The sequence below is a fragment of the Tachypleus tridentatus genome, chromosome 1 (assembly GCF_004210375.1).
Source record: "Tachypleus tridentatus isolate NWPU-2018 chromosome 1, ASM421037v1, whole genome shotgun sequence".
Lineage (NCBI taxonomy): Eukaryota > Metazoa > Arthropoda > Merostomata > Xiphosura > Limulidae > Tachypleus > Tachypleus tridentatus.
This window is the reverse complement of record NC_134825.1, coordinates 18,267,637-18,284,987: the sequence shown is the minus strand read 5'-3', so window position 1 is coordinate 18,284,987 and position 17,351 is coordinate 18,267,637. Positions and strand designations below refer to the sequence as shown.

The following is a 17,351-nucleotide window of genomic DNA, read 5'->3' as shown; positions in this document are numbered from 1 at the left end:
TGAAATCTTGCATAACATAGAATATTACCTTACCATAAAGAAAAGAAAATTGATCTTTGATTTAAAAAATACACACGGCTTATGGAACACGTTTATGTACAACGTACTTAGGAATGTGAACTTTTACTTTTCCAACACACAATGTGTAAAAAAACAAAACTACATACACTACGGAACAATTATTCACCCACATCGGTCCCATTCCCATGTGCAAAGTGCAGTCACCACGAGAAAGCAATACTTCAGAACTAGAATCCACGTCCAAGTGCACATTTTAGTCAATACTACAAAGCAGTTCCTCACAGATATGTCCTACATCCATTTATAGAACTCAAGCAAAGCTTCTAAACAATCATTCATAGTTGGATCCACACCCTTGCATGATCCTACACTTTGGTTCGCCCATCATTTCAAAGTTACATGAAGCTGCTTTCATCACCCCACAAAATATTTTTTTTCCAATATTTCGGTGCTTACATGTGTTGAGAACAAGTTTATCACATTCCTCGCAGAGGTCTCCAAGATGATGTTAAAACGTGACAACACTGGATGTCGTGAATTCACAGACTACACTGGATGTAGTGAATTCCCAAGACTTTTAAGTGATATATTCCACAACAAGTAGCAGGACCAAGTGATGTAGCTATTTAGTGTATAGATGTATCATGGTTCCATCACTCCATAATCTCTCATCTTTCAAATCAGTCTTCCACACACACTTCAAAGTGGCCCAGCATGGCCAAGAGTGTTAAGACGTGCGACTCGTAATCTGAGGGTCGCGGGTTCGCATCCCCGTCACGCCGAACATTCTCGCCCTTTCAGCCGTGGGGGCGTTATAATGTGACGGCCAATCCCACTATTCGTTAGTAAAAGAGTAGCCCAAGAGTTGGCGGTGGGTGGTGATGACTAGCTGCCTTCCCTCTAGTCTTACACTGCTAAATTAGGGACGGCTAGCACAGATAGCCCTCGAGTAGCTTTGTGCGAAATTCCAAAACAAACACACACAAACACACTTCAAAATTAGTGACATGTCTACCAACTCAGTGCCCTTGAAGAAGATTACGGTTACATAACGGCCTATCCATCTACCTTCTTTATTATAGTGATTCTTCAGCTTGCTGTGCCTCATACTCAGAAACTTGTTGTTTGGCTTCCTGGTTTCAGGCATGGACGACTAGTTTAGAGAAATCTCTACTCAGAAGGTTTATAATATAATTTGTTCATTTCGGTTTGTATTGAATTTCGCGTAAAGCTACACTAGGAATATTTGCGCAAGCCGTCCTTAAATGTCAGCAGCTCAGTTGTTATAATTAGAAATAAACAGAACATTTTGTTTAAACACCAATAATTTGAATGCTGTTAAAAGGTTTACATGACTAGCTGAGCCTGGTGTTAACATTTTATAAAGATAGGTTTTTATATAATATTTTGTCTCTTATCGTCCAGTCTAACTAACACAATTCTGATTTTGAGTCTGAACTGGACAATTAAGAGGTTTGTTTTGAATTTCGCGCAGAGCTACACGAGGGCTATCTGCGCTAGCTATGCCTAATCAGTGTAAAATTATATGTAAGGCAGCTATTCATCATCACCCACCGCCAATTCCTGAGCTACTCTTTCAGCAACGAATAATGAGATTGACCGTCACATTGTCCGACAAAAGTTGGTTCAACCGATTCAACCGAGTACAACATATGCATAAAAGAAGTTTGGAGAATGTATACATATATGTACATATATATGATCAGTTGCGTATAACGTATGTTTAAAGGAATTTCTGAGAGATAATAAATACATCGGTAAAACACGTCTACCTGTACTGGGTCGGGCGTGACCCGATGGCTAGCTTACACGGATTTGTGGATGCAAGGATTAATTGTTCACGTCCCGATGCATAAAAAAGGCACTGAACACTTTTGGTTCATAAGCACGTTATTAAGGTGGAATTTATATATGAATAATAGTTTAGACAACATTAGCTCAAGAACTGGAGGTACATATTACATATCAGCTGTTTTCCCTCTAGTGTATTCACCCAAAATAAGAGACAGCTTTGCGCAGGCGACTGCTGCGTAGCTTTACACGAACATATTAAATAAAAGACATGCCTATGTTAAAAATTGCGAGACGCAAATAGTCATGTTCGTTCAGCCAGGTTCAAAGAATTATGCAGCCATAACCCTAAAATTGTTGATTTTTATATTGAACGTTTTTAGGTGTTTCTTGGGATTTATTAACTACATTGCTACACATTTATGTGAAAAAACAATTACTTTGCTAAACGTGTGTGAAAAATTAACTGTGTAACACGCGTATCTAAAAAAAACAAAAAACTTTCCTTAAAGTCTGTAAAAATAATACTTTACTACACGTTTAACTCCTTTCCCGCTGGTGCAGCGGTAAGTCTACGTATTTACAACGCTAAAATCAAAGATTCGATTCTCCTCGGTGGACGCAGCAGATAGCCTGATGTGGCTTTGCTATAATAAAACATACACACGTAAAACTGTTTAATGGAATATCCTACTTGTATGAATTTGTTTTAAGCCATGTTTGTGTAGAAGTGAAGCTTGGATTCATGCACGCATTATATGAATATGATGCGCAACAGCTGAAGCAAAAGATACACAGGAGGTAAAATGAATTAATAAAGGCAGTGTTTCTATTCTTTATAGAATTACTAGCCCAGCTGGAAGAAATGTAGTTATTTTGTTTAATTTCGCTTACCGCTTTGTAAGGACTACCTGCTTTCGTTAAACTACAACAAAGGCAGCTATTTAACACTGCCACCTCTTATCAAATATACCGTTGCTTTTATGATGGACCCACGGCCACAAAGTGCTAAGCGCATTCTGTTTAATATTTGTTTGGGGTAACGGAGCGCGAATTACGTATAATCGGATTCACAGTACGGTATGCGGACCACCAGGACGCACTCCGGTCACTAAATATGGTAAAAGGACTTCTAGAAACTAGCTTATCCACTTGCTCCAGTTACACGTGGCACCAGTGACAAAGCTGAGATACGTTGTTGTTACGAACCACATTCTTCGGGTTCCCCCTCCGATTACTCAATTAAACGTCCCACTTCACCTTAGTAACGACAGATATTAAAACATAACCACAAATACGTAATGGAGAATTTTTTTTATATATGACAAGTGACCGTTCCTCTGATGAACTCTAATAATGACTTTTAATGAATGTACACAGAAATTAGAACAAAACCTACATTATAAAGATCTTTAACGAGGAGAAGGCGAGGTTTTACAGCTAAACTATAGCCATGTATTTCCTTCTTATTCATTTAAATACTGCGAATGTGTGTTGGGTGCTGTTTTGGGGCTGCGCATGCGCTCATGTTTATGAATAAGTAATTAGAAGTTTTAACCTTGAAGACAACTTGTGGGACACACTGACCAAGTGACCACTAGAGCTCAGGTATAACTGCTTTTTGAAAGAACGGATTAAAAAAGGACAATCAGTTAGTAGCACTCGCCACCATATAAGTTTATCTGCTTTTTTTAACCTAATGACGAGACTGACTGTCATTCGTATAACACACTCACACCAAAACGTTTTGGACTCTTCGATTCTAAGGTCGGCGGCCCGGTATGGCTAGGTAGTTAAGGCACTCGACTCGTAACCTGAGGGTCGCGGATTGGAATCCTGTCACACCAAACATGCTCGCTCTCTCAAACGTGGGGGCGTTATAATGGTACGGTCAATCCCACTAACCGTTGGTAAAAGAGTAGTCCAAGAGTTGGTAGTGGGTGGTGATAACTAGCTTCCTTCCCTCTAGTCTTACACCACTAAATTCAGGACGGCAAGCGCGGATGGCCCTCGTGTAGCTTTGCGCAAAATTCAGAACAACCAAACCAACTAAGCTCGGTACACTGAATCAGTAGTCCACGCTCTGTCTAGGAATCGTGAACTATCTTTTCATTATCACAAACAAACCTTTCTCTACGCAATGTCCTGGAAGTTTGTAATGTTCAACTTTAAACGTTTGTCGCACATTTTATTACTAGAACGAAAACATTCTTTGACATCCGTGTTGTGATTGGCAGGAAAAAAAAAAGACATTCAGCAAATATAAGGCAAACTTAATGTACTATATTTCATTGCGGTAGATTACATAATTAATTTTACTGCTAAGCGCAAATGTTTATAAACGGCTATGTGTGCTTCGCTGACCCATTGTGAACTGAAACCCATTTTGTAACGTTTTATTCTCCAGTATTACAGATGAGCCACAAGGTAGTAAAACTATAAATATAATAAGTTTCCACCCCGCATTACACCTGTCTGTGTGCATGAAACTAAGAATGTCAGAATTCCAAACGCCCTTACGAAACTTCTCAAATTTTTACTGACCTAAGACAACAGAGAGCATCATGTTTAAAATGATTCAGGTGTTAACATAAGTCCCATCAACTGTCTGAGATACCATGTTTCTATAACTTTCATGAACTATCTACAGAGTCATGTTTATATGAATCACATCAATTGTCTGAAATGTTATGTTTATGTCAGTACCATCAATTATCTACAGTGTCATGTTTATATAACTCCCATCAACTGTCTACAATGTCAAGAACTTAGAATCATCTGACCTATTGTTTCAATGTATGAAGGCCTTGGTAAGATACAACTGACATCTCGTAACGGTTATTGATTGAGTGGATGTAGGTATGTGGACATCTGTTTGTCTCGTGAGAAAATATTTTTTGCGCACATGTAACATTTCATCTGTGATTGACGATATATGAATCGAGCATTTTTAATGGCCCGTCATAAAATTTCGCGTTTTTTTGCGCATGTGGTGGTACGCAGATTTACACAAGTTGGAAAACAAGGGTTAAGGGTTTTATTCATTGAGGCACTTTTTACGGTCGCTGAAAAGTCCTGTCAAGGAGGTTCAGTGTTAAAGACATTTGTCACATTCAAAGGTGGTGTACTGAGATGGAGCGGACAGTGTTTGATTCAATATGCATTGGAATTGGCAGTTTAATAACATTTGCACTGATAGCAGCCTCAATTAAATGATTACGATACGGCAGGTTTAGTGCTTACACACAATGTATTCAATCTTATGAGACTAAAGGGTGTTTTTGTGACTATCTGCTCATTCTCACAAGACGTTATACTTAGATCTCATTACGTAAGTTCCAGTCTCTGAACTCGATGTTCTATTCTTTTTTTCTACACATATTGTAACAACACTGTAAATGGAAATGATCTACCATATCCAGGAAATAGAAATAAAAAGAAGACAGTCCTTTCTGAAGTCATGACGTAGCAGACAAACAATAGTTTCACGACACCACTTTGCGCAGTGTCATTCAAACAAAATACATCGAAATTTTACTGCTATGTGAATCTTACTGCAAATTACATTATCCAGTACCTAGTTTCAAGTACATCCTGTCGACTCGTTGATTCAGTTGCGATCGTCTTGACGAAAGGAAAGGTAACTAGATAACAGCATCTGTCGTCAGAAGGATTTTCTTCTGATTCTTGAACCCAGTAATTGGATTGATGGAATGTCACTTTTATAACACGCCAGTAACTAAAAATGAGGTACATTTTTTTCAAACCTCAGTCCTATCGTACGATAACCACCAGGCTAGGCCCTGGAGGGAAGTTCATGAGTTACTTTTAAACAGGTGTATACATTAAACAACCAATTCAGAAGTTAAGCCTTTTTTTTTTAAATAAATTGATAATGAATACCCAAATCCACATTGAAAAAGAAAAGTTGTAACCTTTGGGATTATGAGCACAAGATATTCGTTTCCGTTAAATAGTTTTTGTTATAATTTTGCACTGTTGACTGAATTCAGCGATTGAGGAATTGTTTGTTTTGTTTTTTGAATTTCGGGCAAAGCTACACGAGGGCTATCTGCGCTAGCCGTCTCTAATTTAGCAGTGTAAGACTAGAGGGAAGGCAGCTAGTCATCACCACCCACGGCCAACTCTTGGGATAATCTTTTACTAACGAACAGTGGGATTGACCATCACATAATGACGCCCCACAGCTGAAAAGGCGAGCATGTTTGGTGTGACGGGGATTCAAAACCGCGACTCTCGGATTATGAGTCAAGTGCCTTAACCACCTGACCATGCCGAGCCTGATTGAGGAATATAAACAAGTTTGTGGCAATATACATATGTATAATTATTATACAGAACTAGAAATCTTACGCACTGAAGCCTTCAAAATGTTTTTTTATGTTATAATTACAGAATCACGCGTCTCATGTTGACAAAAAAACGTGGCTTGGCTAGTAACTTGCTCATGTTTCAACATATCATCGTTGGCGGTGTCCTTTTAACGCCTGTACATCATTGTATATAGCTTAGACGTTGTGTTTTTCAATGTGAAAACAACAAGTTATTAATCGGATACTATGATAGTTAAACCGACTGAACAGACCTAAGCTCCGTAGAAATACTAATGTCCAAAGTTAAATGACTGAAGTTAAATGGTTTATAATGTTCCAAATTTATAAATGTTCCTGGTCAAATATCTGTTGTTTTCCTGTTAATAAGCGTTGATCATAGTTACAGTTTCTGAAGTAAATAGCACGCTACCTGTAGGAAACCAACAATATTATTAAAATTGTCTCTTGGTGCGTCGATTAGACGAGGTTTTACGAAGTTCAGTTCGCAACAATAATTTACATACGCACCTAGTACATTGTTCATTTTTACACTCGAGAATTTTCTACAAATTTAGAGAACAGGTGGGACTTGCGCGATATAAATTTAACAATATAAGTTACATACATTTCTACATGTCTAATAAACTGAAATAAAAACATGTGTATTAAAATAAATATATAGTAGTATATTCGTTACAGTTCCCTCCTTAGAGGTTTGTTTGTTTTGAATTTCGCGCAAAGCTACTCAAGAGCTATTTAGCAGTGTAAGACTAGAGGGAAGGCAGCTAGTCATCACAACCCATCGCCAACTCTTGGGCTACTCTATTACCAACGAATAGTGGGATTGACTGCACATTATAACGCCCCCGGTTGTAAGGGAGAGCGTGTTTGGTGCGACGGAAATTCGAACCCACGACCCTCAGATTACGAGTCGAACCCCTTAACCCACCTCTCCATGCCAAGCCCCCTCCTTAGAAAATTAAAAATTAGCGATGTGTTTTTCTTATAGCAAAGCCACATCGGGCTATCTGCTGAGCCCACCGAGGGGAATCGAACCCCTGATTTTAGCGTTGTAAATCTGTAGACTTATCGCTGTACTAGCTGGGGCGCACCCGTAATGAACAGCATGTAAGAAATCGGTAATCAAAAGGGTAATTATGCAAGCGAGTCTGAGCCTCCTGGTAACTTGAGGGTTAATCCTATAAAGTAGTAAACTGGTAACTTGAAGGTTAATTCAAAAAGCAATTTTCAGTAAGTGAGTACCGGGAGTTAGGCCTGTAAATAAGTCTCATTTCAGTGGTAACTGAAGTGTTATTCCTGTAAATTACTCTCAGTTCAATGTTAACCCGAAGGTTAATACCACAAGTAAGTCTCAGTTCAACAGTTTCGTCTGTAGAATGAAATACGCTTGTTTGTTGTTCAACACAAAGCTCCAGGGATCAAACTCTAAATTTTAGTATTACAAGCCTGCAATCTTACCGCTTAGCCACAAGAGAGTATTTTATTGCAGTCTCATATCAACCCACAAAATGTCACAAAAGATAACCAACTCAATTTATCATGCTAAATTCGTGGAGACCAGAAAGATGACAAAGTGGGTAAAACATTGATTTTATAAATTAGTTTATTAAGCTGTTTCTTCCTTACATTTTTCCAAATTAAGAGTGTGTTTACAAACCAAACATTTATCGAAATTCAGTTAAACTAATCTTTTGTAATCGCTATAAAGTAACACTCAAGAAAGAACGTTGAAGTCTTCTATGTCAGGTGTTCATTGGTGAATTTAATGTTGTGAGGGTCTAGGGGCTAATAATATTTGTGAGCCATACTTCTAATGTAATTTTACATAGAATAAAATTATCAATGGGCTCTCATTAAGACCATAGGCTCTGTGGATGAGTCCCTCTAGCCCCTACCTACATACGCCACTACAGGTTTTTACGTTCCTCAACAAGTTTTAAATAATATGGTAATGGGAAAACAACGACGATGTTTCCTATCCATAGTGTTAGTTTTATGCTTTTAAAATAAATAATTTTTGTAAATGCTTTTGATATTCCACACCAGAGGGCGTTTCCGATTTCATAACGCATCGTATCGGCGACTACGTGAACTCAAATTTTTTAATTAAAACAACTTTTGGTAATATTTCATTAAATTCTAATATTATTAGTTCATCTCTCTTCGTTAATGTATTTTTTTGACATTATTAAAATAACAATATAACAAAAACGTATTAAAATCTTACAGCATTTTACTGTGTGTGTATAGTGTTCACATACGGTTGGTAAAAGAGAAATTACTGCAGTAGCTAACAGTTTTGGCTACACCGTAAAACGAATTTTGGTAGAAACAACACAACTTGTGCTCTGTCTAGTTTTTGGATGGTTACAACTCAGATTTTAAGCTAATATCAATACGGCCATCGTGGGCTAACAACACATAACACAAATGTGTTGGTTGAGGAACATTCCTTGTCTTGAATTTTAGGTAATTCACCTACACCTAAATGAAATATGTTTTCCTGAAACAACAATATATCGAAATATAAAAGTTATTTATAAAATACGTGTGTTATCATTTATCGTCCACAGTTGGCTGGCCAGATTACCTTAATTTTTCACATAGTAGCTGGAAACTGTCCGACGGTGTACAGGGTTATTGTTAACCGAGAAAAGAAACACCCTAAAAGGGACATATTTACATTTGTGTTGGCTTCTAATTTAATAATACAAGTACTTAACAGGGTTAAACGAACAAATTACTACCTTCCACAAAGCATATCATCTAATTATCATGTAACAAGATCGTTAGAGATTTAATACCAAAAGAAACATGGAAGGGAAGTATTATCTAACACTATATTTTAACACACGTTTTGTTTTCTAACGGATACTCTCGGTTAGCTTAACTAAGAATAGTTTGAATTACAAACCTCACTTCGTTGTGTGCTGCTATAGTGTTACAGTTGATAAGCAGCCTGCACTTGAGAAACACAGGTATCGCTATTTGTGTTAATTTACAACCCAAAGATATCTTAATAGCGCGTTTGTTTTCGTTTTGCTTTATAACAGTAAATTACATTTATAAGTTGGAATATTTTATCAGCAGTTTTAGAATAAATAAATAAAACTCCCTCTAGCGTCAGTACACATAATTTTCTCAAATAGTAATGATAATCTCAGAATACTAAGAAGTTATATTTAATGCATCTATAACTTCTAACGGATAATCAAATGAAGTATCTAACTATGTTACATAAGTTAAAAGACACACACACATGTATATACGTAAAAACAAAACTTACCATAAATCCATCATCACATTGAACTTCTGCAAACACAGGACTGTTGTAGATTTTCAGTTGTTGAAGAGCTCCCTTAAAAACAAGAAGAAATAAGAGACAATAGATTGTACGAACTGTTATTCTTTGCGCGGGACGGCATAGTGCTAAGCATGTCCACACACAGGAGACGAGACGAGACGTCGATCTTGGAGTTAACATCACACCAGATGGGTTGAAACTAAAGATTTTCTTACTTTATAAGCAGTAGTTTTCCAACTCCTTTTGGTTGTCTAAGATAACAAGGTTGAAGAGCTTCCATTAATGGGTTGTCTCTGTTTATAAACAGAAGAAATTCTGCTTTTCTTTAACGACTCCCGAATCCCGGAAACAAACTGGATTTAAATAGACATACGAGAAATTAAAAAGAAAATAACGGGAGGGAAAAATGCTATTTAATCAAAGAAGTCACGTGACATGTTTTCAAGCAAACCCTCGTGCATGTAACTGCATGTGTCAGATCAAATAAAGTATTGCGACGCAACGCCACCTAGGACATGCAGGAAACTATGATATACGTCCTCACTAATTTGTCAACAATGAACACTTGAAGTGAACACTAAAGCTTACTGTCACGTACACGGTTCTAGTAGCTGCACGTAACAGTTATGGCGCGATGGTCAGTTTAAGACAGCACTTGAGGAAACTTTCAAATTAAACGACAGAAAAATGTAAATCTTGCATTATTCATACATAATTCAAAACATTCGTCTCCATTTATTCATCCATTATGGACGATCCGTCAACCTAAAACTTAAAGAAATAGACGTTCTTGATTTTTTTTTTTCATAGACTAAATGAAAATTTATATATATATTAGCCAACTTGTGAGTTATCTGGTATCGCCACTCGTGTTGTAAGTCCGATACCTAGTAAGCATTACTAGCTATCGAGTTATTGTTAACAAAGCCAATGGAGTCTCCTATATTAGAATTTACTACCTAGCTTGAGATATTTCTAAAGTGAAAAATTTTTGGTTTTGTTTTTTAAATTTTGCACAAAGCTACTCGAGGGCTATCTGCGCTAGCCGTGCCTAATTTAGCAGTGTAAGACTAGAGGGAAGGCAGCTAGTCATCACCACCCACCACCAACTCTTGGGATACTCTTTTACCAACGAATAGTGGGATTGACCATCACATTATAACGCCCCCACGGCTGAAAGGGCGAATATGTTTGGCGCGACCGGGATGGAAAAATTGATGAACGTGTTTCTTTTCATTTAGAAACACACACAAAGGCGTGAGGTATAGCACAAAGTAAATAAATGAACATAAAATAACTCTCGGGCTACAGAAATTACGAACCTTACTTATTAGAAACAATGTGAAATAAAAACATTTTGATGAATTATTGACGCTATATTTGTATAAAACCGTGACTAGAATTTATTATTTGTGTACTATAGATTTAAACAAAAGCTATGGAACTGACACCAGATTTTTTTTTTTTACGTCTGGCCAACTGCGCAGGTTTTAACAGTCTACACGTTTTTTTCTCTAATTTTTACAGACAACTAGAAGTTGGGCTTGGGATACGTGTAGTTGACAAGACTATTTCTACTTGCCATTATCTGAAGATTGCAAGTCACACGTTGTACGTAAATTAAAACAGTTTCTTACAGACATCCTGTCTTACACTCTTTTTACGAAATTGTTGCATGTTTCAAAAACAGAATAACTGGTAGATTTCCATTGTTAGAAAGGATATCTAGCATATTATTACAACTCTTGTTGGAAAGCTCGATTATTTCAAGGGGACTTACGTGTATTCTGCATGTTGGATTGTGGGAACTGTAGGAAATTTAACCTAGCAATTGAGACGCTGAAGCTTTTTAAATATCTATATATGAGAAAGGGCTGATCCTATTCACATATAGACATCCATTATCTGTTATTCAACGTCTATTCATCGCTTATCTTTCTTAAAAGAAATGAATCACCTTAATACACCCGTTTCTTACATCTTACTAATTAAGTAAGTACAATCACGATAAACTATTATAAAGAAGTATACGCCGTAACCAAGGGGCGGAGAGTAACGAGCCACCACCCTATCGTGATTGGACGAGCCATCAAGGACCTACACTTGTGTTGTATATCTCGTTAATCAAAATATTCTAAGCCTAGATTCCATATCGATTGTGTGGTTCATGCGCCATTATTGTTACATACCAAAGACATTGTTGTACCAAGAGGCACATGTTAAAGTTTACTTGTAAACTGTCAGATTTTGTTTATCATGAAGATTCTTCTAACACGTGTATCGTAATGAAATCTGACAACTAAGTTATCAGACATTGTTTACATAACAGAAACCCTATAACACTTGGATCGTAACGGAACTTGGCGTCTAAATTATCAGACATTATTTGTTTAGAAAGAAAATACCTAACATGTGGATCGTAATGGAAGTTAACGTCTAATTTATCAGACATTGTTTACACAGCAAAAACCCCATAACACTTGGATCGTAATGAAACTTGACGTCTGAGTGATCAGACATTGTTTGCTTAGAAAGAAATCCAATAATACTTGGATTGTAATGGAAGTTAACGTATAATTTAACATTGTTTACCTAACACGAGAATAGTAATGGAAGTTGATATCTAAGTCATCAGAAATTGTTTACCTAGAAGAAATTCCAATTAAAATATCTGAGCTAGGTCGTGAATGGTACGATTTTTGCATCTTTAAGAGACAGCGATTAATAAAAGGGAGGAAAAATACATTTCTATGTATCGATACCATCACGAAATTATAATTTTATGTCGAAAATGGTTAATACCTCCTAAACTTAACTGGTAATTTGTATTAACTAATTTAATGTGACGTTTTAATTTAAAAATTAAATCGTTGTGACACTGTACTTTAAAAATAAGGTTTAGATTTGTAAAAAAAACGACTTCACTATAACACTGTACTTTAAAAATAAGGTTTAGATTTGTAAAAAAAACGACTTCACTATAACACTGTACTTTAAAAATAAGGTTTAGATTTGTAAAAAAACGACTTCACTATAACACTGTACTTTAAATATAAGGTTTAGATTTGTAAAAAACGACTTCACTATAACACTGTAGTTTAAAAATAAAGTTTAGATTTGTAAAAAACGACTTCACTATAACACTGTACTTTAAAAATAAGGTTTAGATTTGTATAAAAACGACTTCACTATAACACTGTACTTTAAAAATGAGGTTTAGATTTGTATAAAAACGACTTCACTATAACACTGTAGTTTAAAAATAAGGTTTAGATTTGTAAAAATAACAACTCATTATAACACTGTAGTTTAAAAATAAGGTTTAGATTAGTATAAAAAACGACTTCACTATAACACTGTACTTTAAAATATAAGGTTTAGATTTGTAAATAACGACTTCACTATAACACTGTAGTTTAAAAATAAAGTTTAGATTTGTAAAAAACGATTTCACTATAACACTGTACTTTAAAAATAAGGTTTAGATTAGTATAAAAAACGACTTCACTATAACACTGTACTTTAAATATAAGGTTTAGATTTGTAAATAACGACTTCACTATAACACTGTAGTTTAAAAATAAAGTTTAGATTTGTAAAAAACGATTTCACTATAACACTGTACTTTAAAAATAAGGTTTAGATTTGTATAAAAACGACTTCACTATAACACTGTACTTTAAAAATAAGGTTTATATTTGTAAAAAAACGACTTCACTATAACACTGTACTTTAAAAATGAGGTTTAGATTTGTATAAAAACGACTTCTCTATAACACTGTAGTTTAAAAATAAAGTTTAGATTTGTAAAAAACGATTCACTATAACACTGTGGTTTAAAAATAAGGTTTAGATTTGTAAAAACGACTTCACTATAACACTGTACTTTAAAAATAAAGTTTAGATTTGTAAAAAACGACTTCACTATAACACTGTACTTTAAAAATGAGGTTTAGATTTGTAAAAAACGACTTCACTATAACACTGTAGTTTAAATATAAAGTTTAGATTTGTAAAAAACGACTTCACTATAACACTGTAGTTTAAAAATAAGGTTTAGATTTGTATAAAAACGACTTCACTATAACACTGTAGTTTAAAAATAAGGTTTAGATTTGTAAAAAACGACTTCACTATAACACTGTAGTTTAAAAATAAGGTTTAGATTTGTAAAAAACGACTTCACTATAACACTGTAGTTTAAAAATAAGTTGTGATTTGGATAAACTAATTCACTATAATCATATAGTTTAAAATAAGGTTTAGATTTGTATAAACGAATTCACAGTAAAACGTTGTGCCGTTTATATATAACAGCGATCTATCTAGAAATTAACCATCGTGTCCACACGTTCGGGAAACCTAAAGTTATAATACTACTAAAATTGTGAAACACGTATAATCGTAAAATCAACGCAATTGCACATGTGCTACTGCCCATAGTATAGAGAATAATTTACGAGTAGTCAGGTTATATAAATTTGAGCTGATTAACTCGTCTCACAGATTGTTCAGTCAACACAAGCAGCGACCTCTGTGTACAAATCGGGTCTTGTTCAGTTTTGAATAAATAATTTTGTTCAGAAAAATATCTATTAACTATACGCCTTTGTATTCCCTAGTGGGGTTCAGTTTGGCATAATTATGTTCTTCCGTTTCATGCATATGTAGTTTCTGATAAAGATAAAACGAAATTTAGTTAAAGATTACCGTTTAAATGGATTGAAGATCCACTGCTTGACAAGGGCTGTAGTAGGTTAGCAGTGTATGGTCAAAGAAATTGTGGTAATGTTAGAAACACTCCGCAACGATGCATTTAGAACTATATTAGGTGCGGACCAACACGAGAAACTAACCAACTCACCAGAGAAAGTCTCCCTGTGAGTGAGTTCTTTTCATACCATGGGTTCTAAAGCAATATTTCATACAGTCGTCACACTTATGAATGATCTCTAAGTTTGCAAGGCCAGCAGGAGTCGGTTCAAGTAAGTCAGTAAACCTCACGAACTGGCTTGTGACAAACTCAAGGTTTGCTGCATATATATAAAGTATTAATTACACTAGTTCATGAAGCTAGTAAACCGCACGAACTGGTTTGTGACAGATGGAACAGGTCACGTTTCGCTGCACATATATACGTAGATAATTTGAGTGAAAATTAATATATTTCAAAAAAGTTAAGTGAACAAAATCAAAAGGAAGGACTGCGTTAAAAACAGCAACTCCAAACCTCTGATTAATTATATTAGTTTGTTATAAATTAGAAACAAGAATAAATGAAATAAAAATACGATGCACTAATTGATAACATCCTAGGGTACAAGTTATAATGTGGGATAAGATCCCATGGTACAAGTTATAATGTGGGATAAGATCCCAGGGTACGAGTTATAATGTGGGATAAGATCCCAGGGTACAAGTTATAATGTGGGATAAGATCCCAGGGTACAAGTTATAATGTGGAATAAGATCCCAGGGTACAAGTTATAATGTGGAATAAGATCCCAGTGTACAAGTTATAATGTGAGATAAGATCCTAAGGTACAAGTTATAATGTGGGATAAGATCCCAGGGTACAAGTTATAATTTGGGATAAGATCCCAGGGTACAAATTATAATGTGGAATAAGATTCTAGGGTACAAGTTATAATTTGGGATAAGATCCCATGGTACAAGTTATAATTTGGGATAAGATCCCATGGTACAAGTTATAATGTGGGATAAGATCCCAGGGTACAAGTTATAATTTGGGATAAGATCCCATGGTACAAGTTATAATGTGGGATAAGATCCCAGGGTACAAGTTATAATGTGGGATAAGATCCCAGGGTACAAGTTATAATTTGGGATAAGATCCCATGGTACAAGTTATAATGTGGGATAAGATCCCAGGGTACAAGTTATAATGTGGGATAAGATCCCATGGTACAAGTTATAATGTGGGATAAGATCCCAGGGGACAAGTTATAATGTGGGATAAGATCCCAGGGTACAAGTTATAATGTGGGATAAGATCCCAGGGTACAAGTTATAATTTGGGATTTGTTCTATTAGTGCAGCGTTTTTTATTTATTTTACTTTTGTCTTTTGTTTCGGCTTGTTTTAAAGTTATAACAAACTAAGGTAATACACTAGTTAACAAACTAAGGTAATACAATACTTCATGACAATAGTAAATCACATGAACTGGTTTGTTGCAGATGGATGAGCTCAAGGTTTGTAGCAGATATACACACAAACACTTAAGTAACAGATAAAGTAATGCACTAGATCATCAAATAAGCATGTTTGTGCTTATACTGATATCACAACAAACAATTTTCAAACTACATTCTTTATTTCACAAATTTCATCACGACAGTAAATTTTGCTCTGTGTTATTTCATACACAATATTACCCACTGTTTTTTTGATTGTTTTTTTTCTATAAAATTTCTCAAATAAGCACAATATTTGCACCGTTTGTCTGGGTCGGCCTTGTTGTATGTGTCAATGAGTGTGACGTATCATAAAAGACAAGTCAATAATTATCAGGTTATGCTGATTCATCAGACGAATGATGTTATTATTGTTACACACACACGTATATACACATACTGTGTGCACTGAATGATATATATTTTCCCTTTATTTTTCTGCTGTCCTAAGTGTTTAGTACGTGAGATTTCTTACAGGTGTCACCAAGTACAGTAATTAGATCCTGAACTTTGAACTTTATGTTCTTCTTCAATATTTTTAGGAAAATTGCTGTATTTTATCTAACGGTTTGTCTGAACGAGTTAAACTGGGATTGATCTTCAAGATTTTCAATGGAACACTTTACAGAGTGTTTATTCAATACTACATGAATATTATTCAAAATCTGAAAGTGTGTTTTAAGTCCTCTCTGTTACTTCAAAATATGTGTTTCAAATGGAAAAGTTTTATGAATAAACACAAAAAAATTAGAAAAATTGAAATTAAGTGTGGTTTCATTCCACTGGGTGGCGCTAAAGACGACCATTAAGTTACAAATTATATCTTTTAAGATTTATTTCTTAATTTCGCGCAAAGCTGCTTTAGCCATCCCTAATTTAGTAGTGTAAATCTAGAGGGATGTTAGCTAGTCATCACTACCCATCGCCAACTATTTTTACCAACGAATAGTGGAATTGACCGATACATTATAACACCCCACGGCTAAAACAGCAAGCATGTTTGGCGCGACGGGAATTCGAACCCGTGAGCCTCACATTACGAGTCGAACGTCTTAACCAAACTGGCCATGCTGGGCGACATCTTTTAAGATAAATAACTAACCAAATTAACATTAGAACAAAATGTGGTGTTTGATACCGGTAACTCATTAGATATGAGTGTTAACAGATTATGTAGGTGAATCAAAACAGTATAACAAGAATGTAACGGTTGATAAAAAATCAGGGCCCGATTTTTGATTCGTCGCGTCGCGTGGTGGAAAACGGAAAATAAGCATTTCGCACAAGAAGAGAACAAAAAATAATATATTTTGTTTATTACCTGGCAGCTAGTGAACATCTCCCACCGCCGGTTCTCAGCCCACTCTTAATTGAACAAATAATCGGATTTCATCGTAAACTAAAGAAACGCGCCCATTTTGTAAACATAGTTATATTGTAGTATAAATATACTGTTTAAATATTTACTATACGTAAACGTAAAACGTAAAAAATGTTCAAACAAAGCTGCTAAACAAACTACAACAACGTTATGCTAAACCTTATTTATTCGGCATGGCCAGGAGGGTTAAGGCGTTCGACTCGTAATCCGAGGGTCGCGGGTTTGAATCCCCGTCGCACCAAACATGCTCGCCTTTTCAGCCGTGGGGGCGTTATAATGTG

At 35.6% G+C, this 17,351-nt stretch overlaps 1 pseudogene across 1 annotated transcript in view; it reads right to left on the bottom strand.

The window, feature by feature from the left end:
• LOC143244118 (uncharacterized) overlaps positions 1-17,351 on the bottom strand; it is a 271,994-nt pseudogene that overhangs the window by 115,820 nt on the left and 138,823 nt on the right. Inside the window, exon 6 of the transcript XR_013024901.1 lies at positions 9,475-9,546. The product of XR_013024901.1 is annotated as an uncharacterized LOC143244118 (transcript). The remainder of the gene's footprint in view (positions 1-9,474; positions 9,547-17,351) is intronic.